The 12,500-nt window shown below is 45.8% G+C and overlaps 21 non-coding genes across 21 annotated transcripts; 15 read left to right on the top strand and 6 right to left on the bottom strand.

Moving 5' to 3' along the window:
• The first annotated feature begins 45 nt into the window (after positions 1-45).
• trnak-cuu (transfer RNA lysine (anticodon CUU)) lies at positions 46-118 on the top strand. The gene has a single exon. It is a non-coding gene; the product is annotated as a tRNA-Lys (tRNA).
• A 73-nt stretch (positions 119-191) lies between these two features.
• trnat-agu (transfer RNA threonine (anticodon AGU)) lies at positions 192-265 on the top strand. The gene has a single exon. It is a non-coding gene; the product is annotated as a tRNA-Thr (tRNA).
• Positions 266-822: 557 nt separating this feature from the next.
• On the top strand, positions 823-895 carry trnak-cuu (transfer RNA lysine (anticodon CUU)). The gene has a single exon. It is a non-coding gene; the product is annotated as a tRNA-Lys (tRNA).
• Positions 896-1,406: 511 nt separating this feature from the next.
• Positions 1,407-1,480, bottom strand: trnan-guu (transfer RNA asparagine (anticodon GUU)). The gene has a single exon. It is a non-coding gene; the product is annotated as a tRNA-Asn (tRNA).
• Positions 1,481-1,600: 120 nt separating this feature from the next.
• On the top strand, positions 1,601-1,673 carry trnak-cuu (transfer RNA lysine (anticodon CUU)). The gene has a single exon. It is a non-coding gene; the product is annotated as a tRNA-Lys (tRNA).
• A 692-nt stretch (positions 1,674-2,365) lies between these two features.
• trnak-cuu (transfer RNA lysine (anticodon CUU)) lies at positions 2,366-2,438 on the top strand. Its single transcript has one exon. It is a non-coding gene; the product is annotated as a tRNA-Lys (tRNA).
• Positions 2,439-2,949: 511 nt separating this feature from the next.
• Positions 2,950-3,023, bottom strand: trnan-guu (transfer RNA asparagine (anticodon GUU)). The gene has a single exon. It is a non-coding gene; the product is annotated as a tRNA-Asn (tRNA).
• Positions 3,024-3,143: 120 nt separating this feature from the next.
• trnak-cuu (transfer RNA lysine (anticodon CUU)) lies at positions 3,144-3,216 on the top strand. The gene has a single exon. It is a non-coding gene; the product is annotated as a tRNA-Lys (tRNA).
• Positions 3,217-4,054: 838 nt separating this feature from the next.
• Positions 4,055-4,128, top strand: trnat-agu (transfer RNA threonine (anticodon AGU)). Its single transcript has one exon. It is a non-coding gene; the product is annotated as a tRNA-Thr (tRNA).
• Positions 4,129-4,493: 365 nt separating this feature from the next.
• trnan-guu (transfer RNA asparagine (anticodon GUU)) lies at positions 4,494-4,567 on the bottom strand. Its single transcript has one exon. It is a non-coding gene; the product is annotated as a tRNA-Asn (tRNA).
• Positions 4,568-4,687: 120 nt separating this feature from the next.
• On the top strand, positions 4,688-4,760 carry trnak-cuu (transfer RNA lysine (anticodon CUU)). Its single transcript has one exon. It is a non-coding gene; the product is annotated as a tRNA-Lys (tRNA).
• A 1,277-nt stretch (positions 4,761-6,037) lies between these two features.
• trnan-guu (transfer RNA asparagine (anticodon GUU)) lies at positions 6,038-6,111 on the bottom strand. The gene has a single exon. It is a non-coding gene; the product is annotated as a tRNA-Asn (tRNA).
• Positions 6,112-6,231: 120 nt separating this feature from the next.
• trnak-cuu (transfer RNA lysine (anticodon CUU)) lies at positions 6,232-6,304 on the top strand. The gene has a single exon. It is a non-coding gene; the product is annotated as a tRNA-Lys (tRNA).
• An 838-nt stretch (positions 6,305-7,142) lies between these two features.
• On the top strand, positions 7,143-7,216 carry trnat-agu (transfer RNA threonine (anticodon AGU)). The gene has a single exon. It is a non-coding gene; the product is annotated as a tRNA-Thr (tRNA).
• Positions 7,217-7,582: 366 nt separating this feature from the next.
• trnan-auu (transfer RNA asparagine (anticodon AUU)) lies at positions 7,583-7,656 on the bottom strand. Its single transcript has one exon. It is a non-coding gene; the product is annotated as a tRNA-Asn (tRNA).
• An 899-nt stretch (positions 7,657-8,555) lies between these two features.
• trnak-cuu (transfer RNA lysine (anticodon CUU)) lies at positions 8,556-8,628 on the top strand. Its single transcript has one exon. It is a non-coding gene; the product is annotated as a tRNA-Lys (tRNA).
• A 73-nt stretch (positions 8,629-8,701) lies between these two features.
• Positions 8,702-8,775, top strand: trnat-agu (transfer RNA threonine (anticodon AGU)). Its single transcript has one exon. It is a non-coding gene; the product is annotated as a tRNA-Thr (tRNA).
• Positions 8,776-10,087: 1,312 nt separating this feature from the next.
• Positions 10,088-10,160, top strand: trnak-cuu (transfer RNA lysine (anticodon CUU)). Its single transcript has one exon. It is a non-coding gene; the product is annotated as a tRNA-Lys (tRNA).
• A 1,459-nt stretch (positions 10,161-11,619) lies between these two features.
• Positions 11,620-11,692, top strand: trnak-cuu (transfer RNA lysine (anticodon CUU)). Its single transcript has one exon. It is a non-coding gene; the product is annotated as a tRNA-Lys (tRNA).
• A 73-nt stretch (positions 11,693-11,765) lies between these two features.
• On the top strand, positions 11,766-11,839 carry trnat-agu (transfer RNA threonine (anticodon AGU)). The gene has a single exon. It is a non-coding gene; the product is annotated as a tRNA-Thr (tRNA).
• A 365-nt stretch (positions 11,840-12,204) lies between these two features.
• trnan-guu (transfer RNA asparagine (anticodon GUU)) lies at positions 12,205-12,278 on the bottom strand. Its single transcript has one exon. It is a non-coding gene; the product is annotated as a tRNA-Asn (tRNA).
• Positions 12,279-12,500: the final 222 nt, after the last annotated feature.

Below are 12,500 nucleotides of genomic sequence, written 5' to 3'. Positions count from 1 at the left end.
GATGTCACTCTGCCGGGAAGTTGCTGCCAGGTATTGTTTACCCTAACCCGGCTAGCTCAGTCGGTAGAGCATGAGACTCTTAATCTCAGGGTCGTGGGTTCGAGCCCCACGTTGGGCGTTACCTTTACTGAACGCACTGGAGACATCAATTGTTTGAAAGAAGAGTATAACCAAGTACCGATGCCGCATCAGGCGCTGTGGCTTAGTTGGTCAAAGTGCCTGTCTAGTAAACAGGAGATCCTGGGTTCGAATCCCAGCGGTGCCTTGTTTTCCCCACACCTGACTACCTACCTGCTGGCATCAAAAGTGCAAAGATTGGCTCATCCTGGTGACATCTTTTGCATCATTTCTGACAAAATGATACTTTATATTATTGTGATATGATGTGATTTCTCCTTGTTTTCATGTAATGTAAAAGTAGAGAAAGAGAGCAATGAAACGAGTTGTCATTGCACCATGTTGGAGAAATCTTACCTGTACTTCGCTTTTTTGAAATGTGTATTTTGCAATGTTGCTTGTTGTTTCTGCAATATCGCCAACGCTGTGTGAGACAAAGCTCAGAAGCCTAAGTTGGGTCATGCTTGCGCATCAGAAAGTTATGATGAAAATGATGCGGAGGACCGACCACCATCCTCGGGTGAGCTTGAACCAACAACCTTTCGGTTAAAAACCTAACACGCTAACCGATTGCGCCACAGAGACATACAGCTGAAAAGTGCCGGGTTCCTGTGTTGAAGTTATCCAGACATTCTTTTTCACAAGATCAGGTGATGAAGTGATGTCACTCTGCCGGAAAGTTGCTGCCAGATGTCGTTTACCCAAGCCCGGCTAGCTCAGTCGGTAGAGCATGAGACTCTTAATCTCAGGGTCGTGGGTTCGAGCCCCACGTTGGGTGTTACCTTTACTGAACGCACTGGAGGCATCAATAGTTTGAAAGCAGAGTATAACCAAGTGCCTATGCTGCATCAGGCGCTGTGGCTTAGTTGGTCAAAGTGCCTGTCTAGTAAGCAGGAGATCCAGGGTCCGAATCCCAGCGGTGCCTTGTTTTCCCCCACACCTGACTACCTACCAGCTGGCATCAAAAGTGCAAAGATTGGCTCATCCTGGTGACATCTTTTGCATCATTTCTGACAAAATGATACTTTATATTATTGTGATATGATGTGATTTCTCCTTGTTTTCATGTAATGTAAAAGTAGAGAAAGAGAGCAATGAAACGAGTTGTCATTGCACCATGTTGGAGAAATCTTACCTGTACTTCGCTTTTTTGAAATGTGTATTTTGCAATGTTGCTTGTTGTTTCTGCAATATCGCAAATGCTGTGTGAGACAAAGCTCAGAAGCCTAAGTTGGGTCATGCTTGCGCATCAGAAAGTTACGATGAAAATGATGTGGTGGACAGTCCACCGTCCCTGGGTGGGCTTGAACCACCAACCTTTCGGTTAACAGCCAAACGCGCTAACCGATTGCGCCACAGAGACATACAGCCGAAGGCTGCCGGGTTCCTGTGTTGAAGTTATCCAGACATTCTTTTTCACAAGATCAGGTGATGAAGTGATGTCACTCAGCCGGAAAGTTGCTGCCAGCTGTCGTTTACCCAAGCCCGGCTAGCTCAGTCGGTAGAGCATGAGACTCTTAATCTCAGGGTCGTGGGTTCGAGCCCCACGTTGGGCGTTACCTTTACTGAATGCACTGGAGACATCAATTGTTTGAAAGAAGAGTATAACCAAGTACCAATGCCGCATCAGGCGCTGTGGCTTAGTTGGTCAAAGTGCCTGTCTAGTAAACAGGAGATCCTGGTTTCGAATCCCAGCGGTGCCTTGTTTTCACCACACCTGACTACCGACCTGCTGGTATCGTAAGTGCAAAGATTGGCTCATCCTGGTGACATTTCTGACAAAATGATACTTTATATTATTGTGATATGATGTGATTTCTCCTTGTTTTCATGTAATGTAAAAGTAGAGAAAGAGAGCAATGAAACGAGTTGTCATTGCACCATGTTGGAGAAATCTTACCTGTACTTCGCTTTTTTGAAATGTGTATTTTGCAATGTTGCTTGTTGTTTCTGCAATATCGCAAATGCTGTGTGAGACAAAGCTCAGAAGCCTAAGTTGGGTCATGCTTGCGCATCAGAAAGTTATGATGAAAATGATGCGGAGGACCGACCACCATCCTCGGGTGAGCTTGAACCAACAACCTTTCGGTTAAAAACCTAACACGCTAACCGATTGCGCCACAGAGACATACAGCTGAAAAGTGCCGGGTTCCTGTGTTGAAGTTATCCAGACATTCTTTTTCACAAGATCAGGTGATGAAGTGATGTCACTCTGCCGGAAAGTTGCTGCCAGATGTCGTTTACCCAAGCCCGGCTAGCTCAGTCGGTAGAGCATGAGACTCTTAATCTCAGGGTCGTGGGTTCGAGCCCCACGTTGGGTGTTACCTTTACTGAACGCACTGGAGGCATCAATAGTTTGAAAGCAGAGTATAACCAAGTGCCTATGCTGCATCAGGCGCTGTGGCTTAGTTGGTCAAAGTGCCTGTCTAGTAAGCAGGAGATCCTGGGTCCGAATTCCAGCGGTGCCTTGTTTTCCCCCACACCTGACTACCTACCTGCTGGCATCAAAAGTGCAAAGATTGGCTCATCCTGGTGACATCTTTTGCATCATTTCTGACAAAATGATACTTTATATTATTGTGATATGATGTGATTTCTCCTTGTTTTCATGTAATGTAAAAGTAGAGAAAGAGAGCAATGAAACGAGTTGTCATTACACCATGTTGGAGAAATCTTACCTGTACTTCGCTTTTTTGAAATGTGTATTTTGCAATGTTGCTTGTTGTTTCTGCAATATCGCAAATGCTGTGTGAGACAAAGCTCAGAAGCCTAAGTTGGGTCATGCTTGCGCATCAGAAAGTTACGATGAAAATGATGTGGTGGACAGTCCACCGTCCCTGGGTGGGCTTGAACCACCAACCTTTCGGTTAACAGCCAAACGCGCTAACCGATTGCGCCACAGAGACATACAGCCGAAGGCTGCCGGGTTCCTGTGTTGAAGTTATCCAGACATTCTTTTTCACAAGATCAGGTGATGAAGTGATGTCACTCTGCCGGAAAGTTGCTGCCAGCTGTCGTTTACCCAAGCCCGGCTAGCTCAGTCGGTAGAGCATGAGACTCTTAATCTCAGGGTCGTGGGTTCGAGCCCCACGTTGGGCGTTACCTTTACTGAACGCACTGGAGACATCAATTGTTTGAAAGAAGAGTATAACCAAGTACCAATGCCGCATCAGGCGCTGTGGCTTAGTTGGTCAAAGTGCCTGTCTAGTAAACAGGAGATCCTGGTTTCGAATCCCAGCGGTGCCTTGTTTTCACCACACCTGACTACCGACCTGCTGGTATCGTAAGTGCAAAGATTGGCTCATCCTGGTGACATTTCTGACAAAATGATACTTTATATTATTGTGATATGATGTGATTTCTCCTTGTTTTCATGTAATGTAAAAGTAGAGAAAGAGAGCAATGAAACGAGTTGTCATTGCACCATGTTGGAGAAATCTTACCTGTACTTCGCTTTTTTGAAATGTGTATTTTGCAATGTTGCTTGTTGTTTCTGCAATATCGCAAATGCTGTGTGAGACAAAGCTCAGAAGCCTAAGTTGGGTCATGCTTGCGCATCAGAAAGTTACGATGAAAATGCTGAGGTCGACAGTCCACCGTCCCTGGGTGTGCTTGAACCACCAACCTTTCGGTTAACAGCCTAACGCGCTAACCGATTGCGCCACAGAGACATACAGCCGAAGGCTGCCGGGTTCCTGTGTTGAAGTTATCCAGACATTCTTTTTCACAAGATCAGGTGATGAAGTGATGTCACTCTGCCGGGAAGTTGCTGCCAGATATTGTTTACCCTAGCCCGGCTAGCTCAGTCGGTAGAGCATGAGACTCTTAATCTCAGGGTCGTGGGTTCGAGCCCCAAGTTGGGCGTTAGCTTTACTGAACGCACTGGAGACATCAATAGTTTAAAAGAAGAGTGTAACCAAGTACCTATGCCGTATCAGGCGCTGTGGCTTAGTTGGTCAAAGTGCCTGTCTAGTAAACAGGAGATCCTAGGTTCGAATCCCAGCGGTGCCTTGTTTTCACCCCACACCTGACTACCTACCTGCTGGCATCAAAAGTGCAAAGATTGGCTCATCCTGGTGACATCTTTTGCATCATTTCTGACAAAATGATACTTTATATTATTGTGATATGATGTGATTTCTCCTTGTTTTCATGTAATGTAAAAGTAGAGAAAGAGAGCAATGAAACGAGTTGTCATTGCACCATGTTGGAGAAATCTTACCTGTACTTCGCTTTTTTGAAATGTGTATTTTGCAATGTTGCTTGTTGTTTCTGCAATATCGCAAATGCTGTGTGAGACAAAGCTCAGAAGCCTAAGTTGGGTCATGCTTGCGCATCAGAAAGTTACGATGAAAATGATGTGGTGGACAGTCCACCGTCCCTGGGTGGGCTTGAACCACCAACCTTTCGGTTAACAGCCAAACGCGCTAACCGATTGCGCCACAGAGACATACAGCCGAAGGCTGCCGGGTTCCTGTGTTGAAGTTATCCAGACATTCTTTTTCACAAGATCAGGTGATGAAGTGATGTCACTCTGCCGGAAAGTTGCTGCCAGCTGTCGTTTACCCAAGCCCGGCTAGCTCAGTCGGTAGAGCATGAGACTCTTAATCTCAGGGTCGTGGGTTCGAGCCCCACGTTGGGCGTTACCTTTACTGAACGCACTGGAGACATCAATTGTTTGAAAGAAGAGTATAACCAAGTACCAATGCCGCATCAGGCGCTGTGGCTTAGTTGGTCAAAGTGCCTGTCTAGTAAACAAGAGATCCAGGGTTTGAATCCCAGTGGTGCCTTGTTTTCCCCACACCTGACTACCGACCTGCTGGTATCGTAAGTGCAAAGATTGGCTCATCCTGGTGACATTTCTGACAAAATGATACTTTATATTATTGTGATATGATGTGATTTCTCCTTTTTTTCATGTAATGTAAAAGTAGAGAAAGAGAGCAATGAAACGAGTTGTCATTGCACCATGTTGGAGAAATCTTACCTGTACTTCGCTTTTTTGAAATGTGTATTTTGCAATGTTGCTTGGCGTTTCTGCAATACCGCAAATGCTGTGTGAGACAAAGCTCAGAAGCCTAAGTTTGGTCATGCTTGCGCATCAGAAAGTTATGATGAAAATGATGCGGAGGACCGACCACCATCCTCGGGTGGGCTTGAACCAACAACCTTTCGGTTAAAAACCTGACACGCTAACCGATTGCGCCACAGAGACATACAGCTGAAGACTGCCGGGTTCCTGTGTTGAAGTTATCCAGACATTCTTTTTCACAAGCTCAGGTGATGAAGTGATGTCACTCTGCCGGGAAGTTGCTGCCAGCTGTCGTTTGCCCAAGCCCGGCTAGCTCAGTCGGTAGACCATGAGACTCTTAATCTCAGGGTCGTGGGTTCGAGCCCCAAGTTGGGCGTTAGCTTTACTGAACGCACTGGAGACATCAATAGTTTAAAAGAAGAGTGTAACCAAGTACCTATGCCGTATCAGGCGCTGTGGCTTAGTTGGTCAAAGTGCCTCTCTAGTAAACAGGAGATCCTGGGTTCGAATCCCAGCGGTGCCTTGTTTTCACCCCACACCTGACTACCTACCTGCTGGCATCAAAAGTGCAAAGATTGGCTCATCCTGGTGACATCTTTTGCATCATTTCTGACAAAATGATACTTTATATTATTGTGATATGATGTGATTTCTCCTTGTTTTCATGTAATGTAAAAGTAGAGAAAGAGAGCAATGAAACGAGTTGTCATTGCACCATGTTGGAAAAATCTTACCTGTACTTCGCTTTTTTGAAATGTGTATTTTGCAATGTTGCTTGTTGTTTCTGCAATATCGCAAATGCTGTGTGAGACAAAGCTCAGAAGCCTAAGTTGGGTCATGCTTGCGCATCAGAAAGTTACGATGAAAATGATGTGGTGGACAGTCCACCGTCCCTGGGTGGGCTTAAACCACCAACCTTTCGGTTAACAGCCAAACGCGCTAACCGATTGCGCCACAGAGACATACAGCCGAAGGCTGCCGGGTTCCTGTGTTGAAGTTATTCAGACATTCTTTTTCACAAGATCAGGTGATGAAGTGATGTCACTCTGCCGGAAAGTTGCTGCCAGCTGTCGTTTACCCAAGCCCGGCTAGCTCAGTCGGTAGAGCATGAGACTCTTAATCTCAGGGTCGTGGGTTCGAGCCCCACGTTGGGCGTTACCTTTACTGAACGCACTGGAGACATCAATTGTTTGAAAGAAGAGTATAACCAAGTACCAATGCCGCATCAGGCGCTGTGGCTTAGTTGGTCAAAGTGCCTGTCTAGTAAACAAGAGATCCTGGGTTTGAATCCCAGTGGTGCCTTGTTTTCCCCACACCTGACTACCGACCTGCTGGTATCGTAAGTGCAAAGATTGGCTCATCCTGGTGACATTTCTGACAAAATGATACTTTATATTATTGTGATATGATGTGATTTCTCCTTTTTTTCATGTAATGTAAAAGTAGAGAAAGAGAGCAATGAAACGAGTTGTCATTGCACCATGTTGGAGAAATCTTACCTGTACTTCGCTTTTTTGAAATGTGTATTTTGCAATGTTGCTTGGCGTTTCTGCAATACCGCAAATGCTGTGTGAGACAAAGCTCAGAAGCCTAAGTTTGGTCATGCTTGCGCATCAGAAAGTTATGATGAAAATGATGCGGAGGACCGACCACCATCCTCGGGTGGGCTTGAACCAACAACCTTTCGGTTAAAAACCTGACACGCTAACCGATTGCGCCACAGAGACATACAGCTGAAGACTGCCGGGTTCCTGTGTTGAAGTTATCCAGACATTCTTTTTCACAAGATCAGGTGATGAAGTGATGTCACTCTGCCGGGAAGTTGCTGCCAGATATCGTTTTCCGTAGCCCGGCTAGCTCAGTCGGTAGAGCATGAGACTCTTAATCTCAGGGTCGTCGGTTCGAGCCCCACGTTGGGCGTTACCATTACTGAACGCACTGGAGACATCAATAGTTTGAAAGAAGAGTATAACCAAGTACCCATGCCACATCAGGCGCTGTGGCTTAGTTGGTCAAAGTGCCTGTCTAGTAAACAGGAGATCCTGGGTTCGAATCCCAGCGGTGCCTTGTTTTCCCCCCACAACTGACTACCTACCTGCTGGCATCAAAAGTGCAAAGATTGGCTCATCCTGGTGACATCTTTTGAAACATCTCTGAAGAAAATGATACTTTATTTTATTGTGATATGATGTGATTTCTCCTTTTTTTCATGTAATGTAAAAGTAGAGAAAGAGAGCAATGAAACGAGTTGTCATTGCACCATGTTGGAGAAATCTTACCTGTACTTCGCTTTTTTGAAATGTGTATTTTGCAATGTTGCTTGTTGTTTCTGCAATATCGCAAATGCTGTGAGAGACAAAGCTCAGAAGCCTAAGTAGGGTCATGCTTGCGCATCAGAAAGTTACGATGAAAATGATGTGGTGGACAGTCCACCTTCCCTGGGTAGGCTTGAACCACCAACCTTTCGGTTAATAGCCGAACGCACTAACCGATTGCGCCACAGAGACATACAGCCGAACGCTGCCGGGTTCCTGTGTTGAAGTTATCCAGACATTCTTTTTCACAAGATCAGGTGATGAAGTGATGTCACTCTGCCGGAAAGTTGCTGCCAGCTGTCATTTGCCCAAGCCCGGCTAGCTCAGTCGGTAGACCATGAGACTCTTAATCCCAGGGTCGTGGGTACGAGCCCCACGTTGGGCGTTACCTTTACTGAACGCACTGGAGACATCAATAGTTTGAAAGAAGAGTATAACCAAGTGCATATGCAGCATCAGGCGCTGTGGCTTAGTTGGTCAAAGTGCCTGTCTAGTAAACAGGAGATCCGGGGTTCGAATCCCAGCGGTGCCTTGTTTTCACCCCACACCTGACTACCTACCTGCTGGCATCAAAAGTGCAAAGATTGGCTCATCCTGGTGACATCTTTTGCATCATTTCTGACAAAATGATACTTTATATTATTGTGATATGATGTGATTTCTCCTTGTTTTCATGTAATGTAAAAGTAGAGAAAGAGAGCAATGAAACGAGTTGTCATTGCACCATGTTGGAGAAATCTTACCTGTACTTCGCTTTTTTGAAATGTGTATTTTGCAATGTTGCTTGGCGTTTCTGCAATACCGCAAATGCTGTGTGAGACAAAGCTCAGAAGCCTAAGTTTGGTCATGCTTGCGCATCAGAAAGTTATGATGAAAATGATGCGGAGGACCGACCACCATCCTCGGGTGGGCTTGAACCAACAACCTTTCGGTTAAAAACCTAACACGCTAACCGATTGCGCCACAGAGACATACAGCTGAAAAGTGCGGGGTTCCTGTGTTGAAGTTATCCAGACATTCTTTTTCACAAGATCAGGTGATGAAGTGATGTCACTCTGCCGGAAAGTTGCTGCCAGCTGTCGTTTACCCAAGCCCGGCTAGCTCAGTCGGTAGAGCATGAGACTCTTAATCTCAGGGTCGTGGGTTCGAGCCCCACGTTGGGCGTTACCTTTACTGAACGCACTGGAGACATCAATAGTTTGAAAGAAGAGTATAACCAAGTACCCATGCAGCATCAGGCGCTGTGGCTTAGTTGGTCAAAGTGCCTGTCTAGTAAACAGGAGATCCTGGGTTTGAATCCCAGCGGTGCCTTGTTTTCCCCACACCTGACTACCTACCTGCTGGCATGAAAAGTGCAAAGATTGGCTCATCCTGGTGGCATCTTTTGCAACATTTCTGACAAAATGATACTTTATATTATTGTGATATAATGTGATTTCTCCTTGTTTTCATGTAATGTAAAAGTAGAGAAAGAGAGCAATGAAACGAGTTGTCATTGCACCATGTTGGAGAAATCTTACCTGTACTTCGCTTTTTTGAAATGTGTATTTTGCAATGTTGCTTGTTGTTTCTGCAATATCGCAAACGCTGTGTGAGACAAAGCTCAGAAGCCTAAGTAGGGTCATACTTGCGCATCAGAAAGTTTCGATGAAAATGATGTGGTGGACAGTCCACCAACCATTCGGTTAACAGCCGAACGCACTAACCGATTGCGCCACAGAGACATACAGCCGAAGGCTGCCGGGTTCCTGTGTTGAAGTTATCCAGACATTCTTTTTCACAAGCTCAGGTGATGAAGTGATGTCACTCTGCCGGGAAGTTGCTGCCAGCTGTCGTTTGCCCAAGCCCGGCTAGCTCAGTCGGTAGACCATGAGACTCTTAATCCCAGGGTCGTGGGTACGAGCCCCACGTTGGGCGTTACCTTTACTGAACGCACTGGAGACATCAATAGTTTGAAAGAAGAGTATAACCAAGTGCAAAAGCAGCATCAGGCGCTGTGGCTTAGTTGGTCAAAGTGCCTGTCTAGTAAACAGGAGATCCGGGGTTCGAATCCCAGCGGTGCCTTGTTTTCACCCCACACCTGACTACCTACCTGCTGGCATCAAAAGTGCAAAGATTGGCTCATCCTGGTGACATCTTTTGCATCATTTCTGACAAAATGATACTTTATATTATTGTGATATGATGTGATTTCTCCTTGTTTTCATGTAATGTAAAAGTAGAGAAAGAGAGCAATGAAACGAGTTGTCATTGCACCATGTTGGAGAAATCTTACCTGTACTTCGCTTTTTTGAAATGTGTATTTTGCAATGTTGCTTGGCGTTTCTGCAATACCGCAAATGCTGTGTGAGACAAAGCTCAGAAGCCTAAGTTTGGTCATGCTTGCGCATCAGAAAGTTATGATGAAAATGATGCGGAGGACCGACCACCATCCTCGGGTGGGCTTGAACCAACAACCTTTCGGTTAAAAACCTAACACGCTAACCGATTGCGCCACAGAGACATACAGCTGAAAAGTGCCGGGTTCCTGTGTTGAAGTTATCCAGACATTCTTTTTCACAAGATCAGGTGATGAAGTGATGTCACTCTGCCGGAAAGTTGCTGCCAGCTGTCGTTTACCCAAGCCCGGCTAGCTCAGTCGGTAGAGCATGAGACTCTTAATCTCAGGGTCGTGGGTTCGAGCCCCACGTTGGGCGTTACCTTTACTGAACGCACTGGAGACATCAATAGTTTGAAAGAAGAGTATAACCAAGTACCCATGCAGCATCAGGCGCTGTGGCTTAGTTGGACAAAGTGCCTGTCTAGTAAACAGGAGATCCTGGGTTTGAATCCCAGCGGTGCCTTGTTTTCCCCACACCTGACTACCTACCTGCTGGCATGAAAAGTGCAAAGATTGGCTCATCCTGGTGGCATCTTTTGCAACATTTCTGACAAAATGATACTTTATATTATTGTGATATAATGTGATTTCTACTTGTTTTCATGTAATGTAAAAGTAGAGAAAGAGAGCAATGAAACGAGTTGTCATTGCACCATGTTGGAGAAATCTTACCTGTACTTCGCTTTTTTGAAATGTGTATTTTGCAATGTTGCTTGTTGTTTCTGCAATATCGCAAACGCTGTGTGAGACAAAGCTCAGAAGCCTAAGTAGGGTCATGCTTGCGCATCAGAAAGTTTCGATGAAAATGATGTGGTGGACAGTCCACCAACCTTTCGGTTAACAGCCGAACGCACTAACCGATTGCGCCACAGAGACATACAGCCGAAGGCTGCCGGGTTCCTGTGTTGAAGTTATCCAGACATTCTTTTTCACAAGCTCAGGTGATGAAGTGATGTCACTCTGCCGGGAAGTTGCTGCCAGCTGTCGTTTGCCCAAGCCCGGCTAGCTCAGTCGGTAGACCATGAGACTCTTAATCTCAGGGTCGTGGGTTCGAGCCCCACGTTGGGCGTTACCTTTACTGAACGCACTGGAGACATCAATAGTTTGAAAGAAGAGTATAACCAAGTGCATATGCAGCATCAGGCGCTGTGGCTTAGTTGGTCAAAGTGCCTGTCTAGTAAACAGGAGATCCGGGGTTCGAATCCCAGCGGTGCCTTGTTTTCACCCCACACCTGACTACCTACCTGCTGGCATCAAAAGTGCAAAGATTGGCTCATCCTGGTGACATCTTTTGCATCATTTCTGACAAAATGATACTTTATATTATTGTGATATGATGTGATTTCTCCTTGTTTTCATGTAATGTAAAAGTAGAGAAAGAGAGCAATGAAACGAGTTGTCATTGCACCATGTTGGAGAAATCTTACCTGTACTTCGCTTTTTTGAAATGTGTATTTTGCAATGTTGCTTGGCGTTTCTGCAATACCGCAAATGCTGTGTGAGACAAAGCTCAGAAGCCTAAGTTTGGTCATGCTTGCGCATCAGAAAGTTATGATGAAAATGATGCGGAGGACCGACCACCATCCTCGGGTGGGCTTGAACCAACAACCTTTCGGTTAAAAACCTAACACGCTAACCGATTGCGCCACAGAGACATACAGCTGAAAAGTGCCGGGTTCCTGTGTTGAAGTTATCCAGACATTCTTTTTCACAAGATCAGGTGATGAAGTGATGTCACTCTGCCGGAAAGTTGCTGCCAGCTGTCGTTTACCAAAGCCCGGCTAGCTCAGTCGGTAGAGCATGAGACTCTTAATCTCAGGGTCGTGGGTTCGAGCCCCACGTTGGGCGTTACCTTTACTGAACGCACTGGAGACATCAATAGTTTGAAAGAAGAGTATAACCAAGTACCCATGCAGCATCAGGCGCTGTGGCTTAGTTGGTCAAAGTGCCTGTCTAGTAAACAGGAGATCCTGGGTTCGAATCCCAGCGGTGCCTTGTTTTCCCCCCACAACTGACTGCCTACCTGCTGGCATCAAAAGTGCAAAGATTGGCTCATCCTGGTGACATCTTTTGAAACATTTCTCACAAAATGATACTTTATATTATTGTGATATGATGTGATTTCTCCTTTTTTTCATGTAATGTAAAAGTAGAGAAAGAGAGCAATGAAAGGAGTTGTCATTGCACCATGTTGGAGAAATCTTACCTGTACTTCGCTTTTTTGAAATGTGTATTTTGCAATGTTGCTTGTTGTTTCTGCAATATCGCAAATGCTGTGTGAGACAAAGCTCAGAAGCCTAAGTAGGGTCATGCTTGCGCATCAGAAAGTTACGATGAATATGATGTGGTGGACAGTCCACCTTCCCTGGGTGGGCTTGAACCACCAACCTTTCGGTTAACAGCCGAACGCGCAAACCGATTGCGCCACAGAGACATACAGCCGAACGCTGCCGGGTTCCTGTGTTGAAGTTATCCAGACATTCTTTTTCACAAGATCAGGTGATGAAGTGATGTCACTCTGCCGGAAATTTGCTGCCAGCTGTCGTTTGCCCAAGCCTGGCTAGCTCAGTCGGTAGACCATGAGACTCTTAATCCCAGGGTCGTGGGTACGAGCCCCACGTTGGGCGTTACCTTTACTGAACGCACTGGAGACATC

Source organism: Conger conger, chromosome 13, assembly GCF_963514075.1.
Source record: "Conger conger chromosome 13, fConCon1.1, whole genome shotgun sequence".
Taxonomy (NCBI): Eukaryota; Metazoa; Chordata; class Actinopteri; order Anguilliformes; family Congridae; genus Conger; species Conger conger.
Note: the sequence above shows the minus strand (reverse complement) of the source record. Positions and strands in the feature narration are given on the sequence as shown.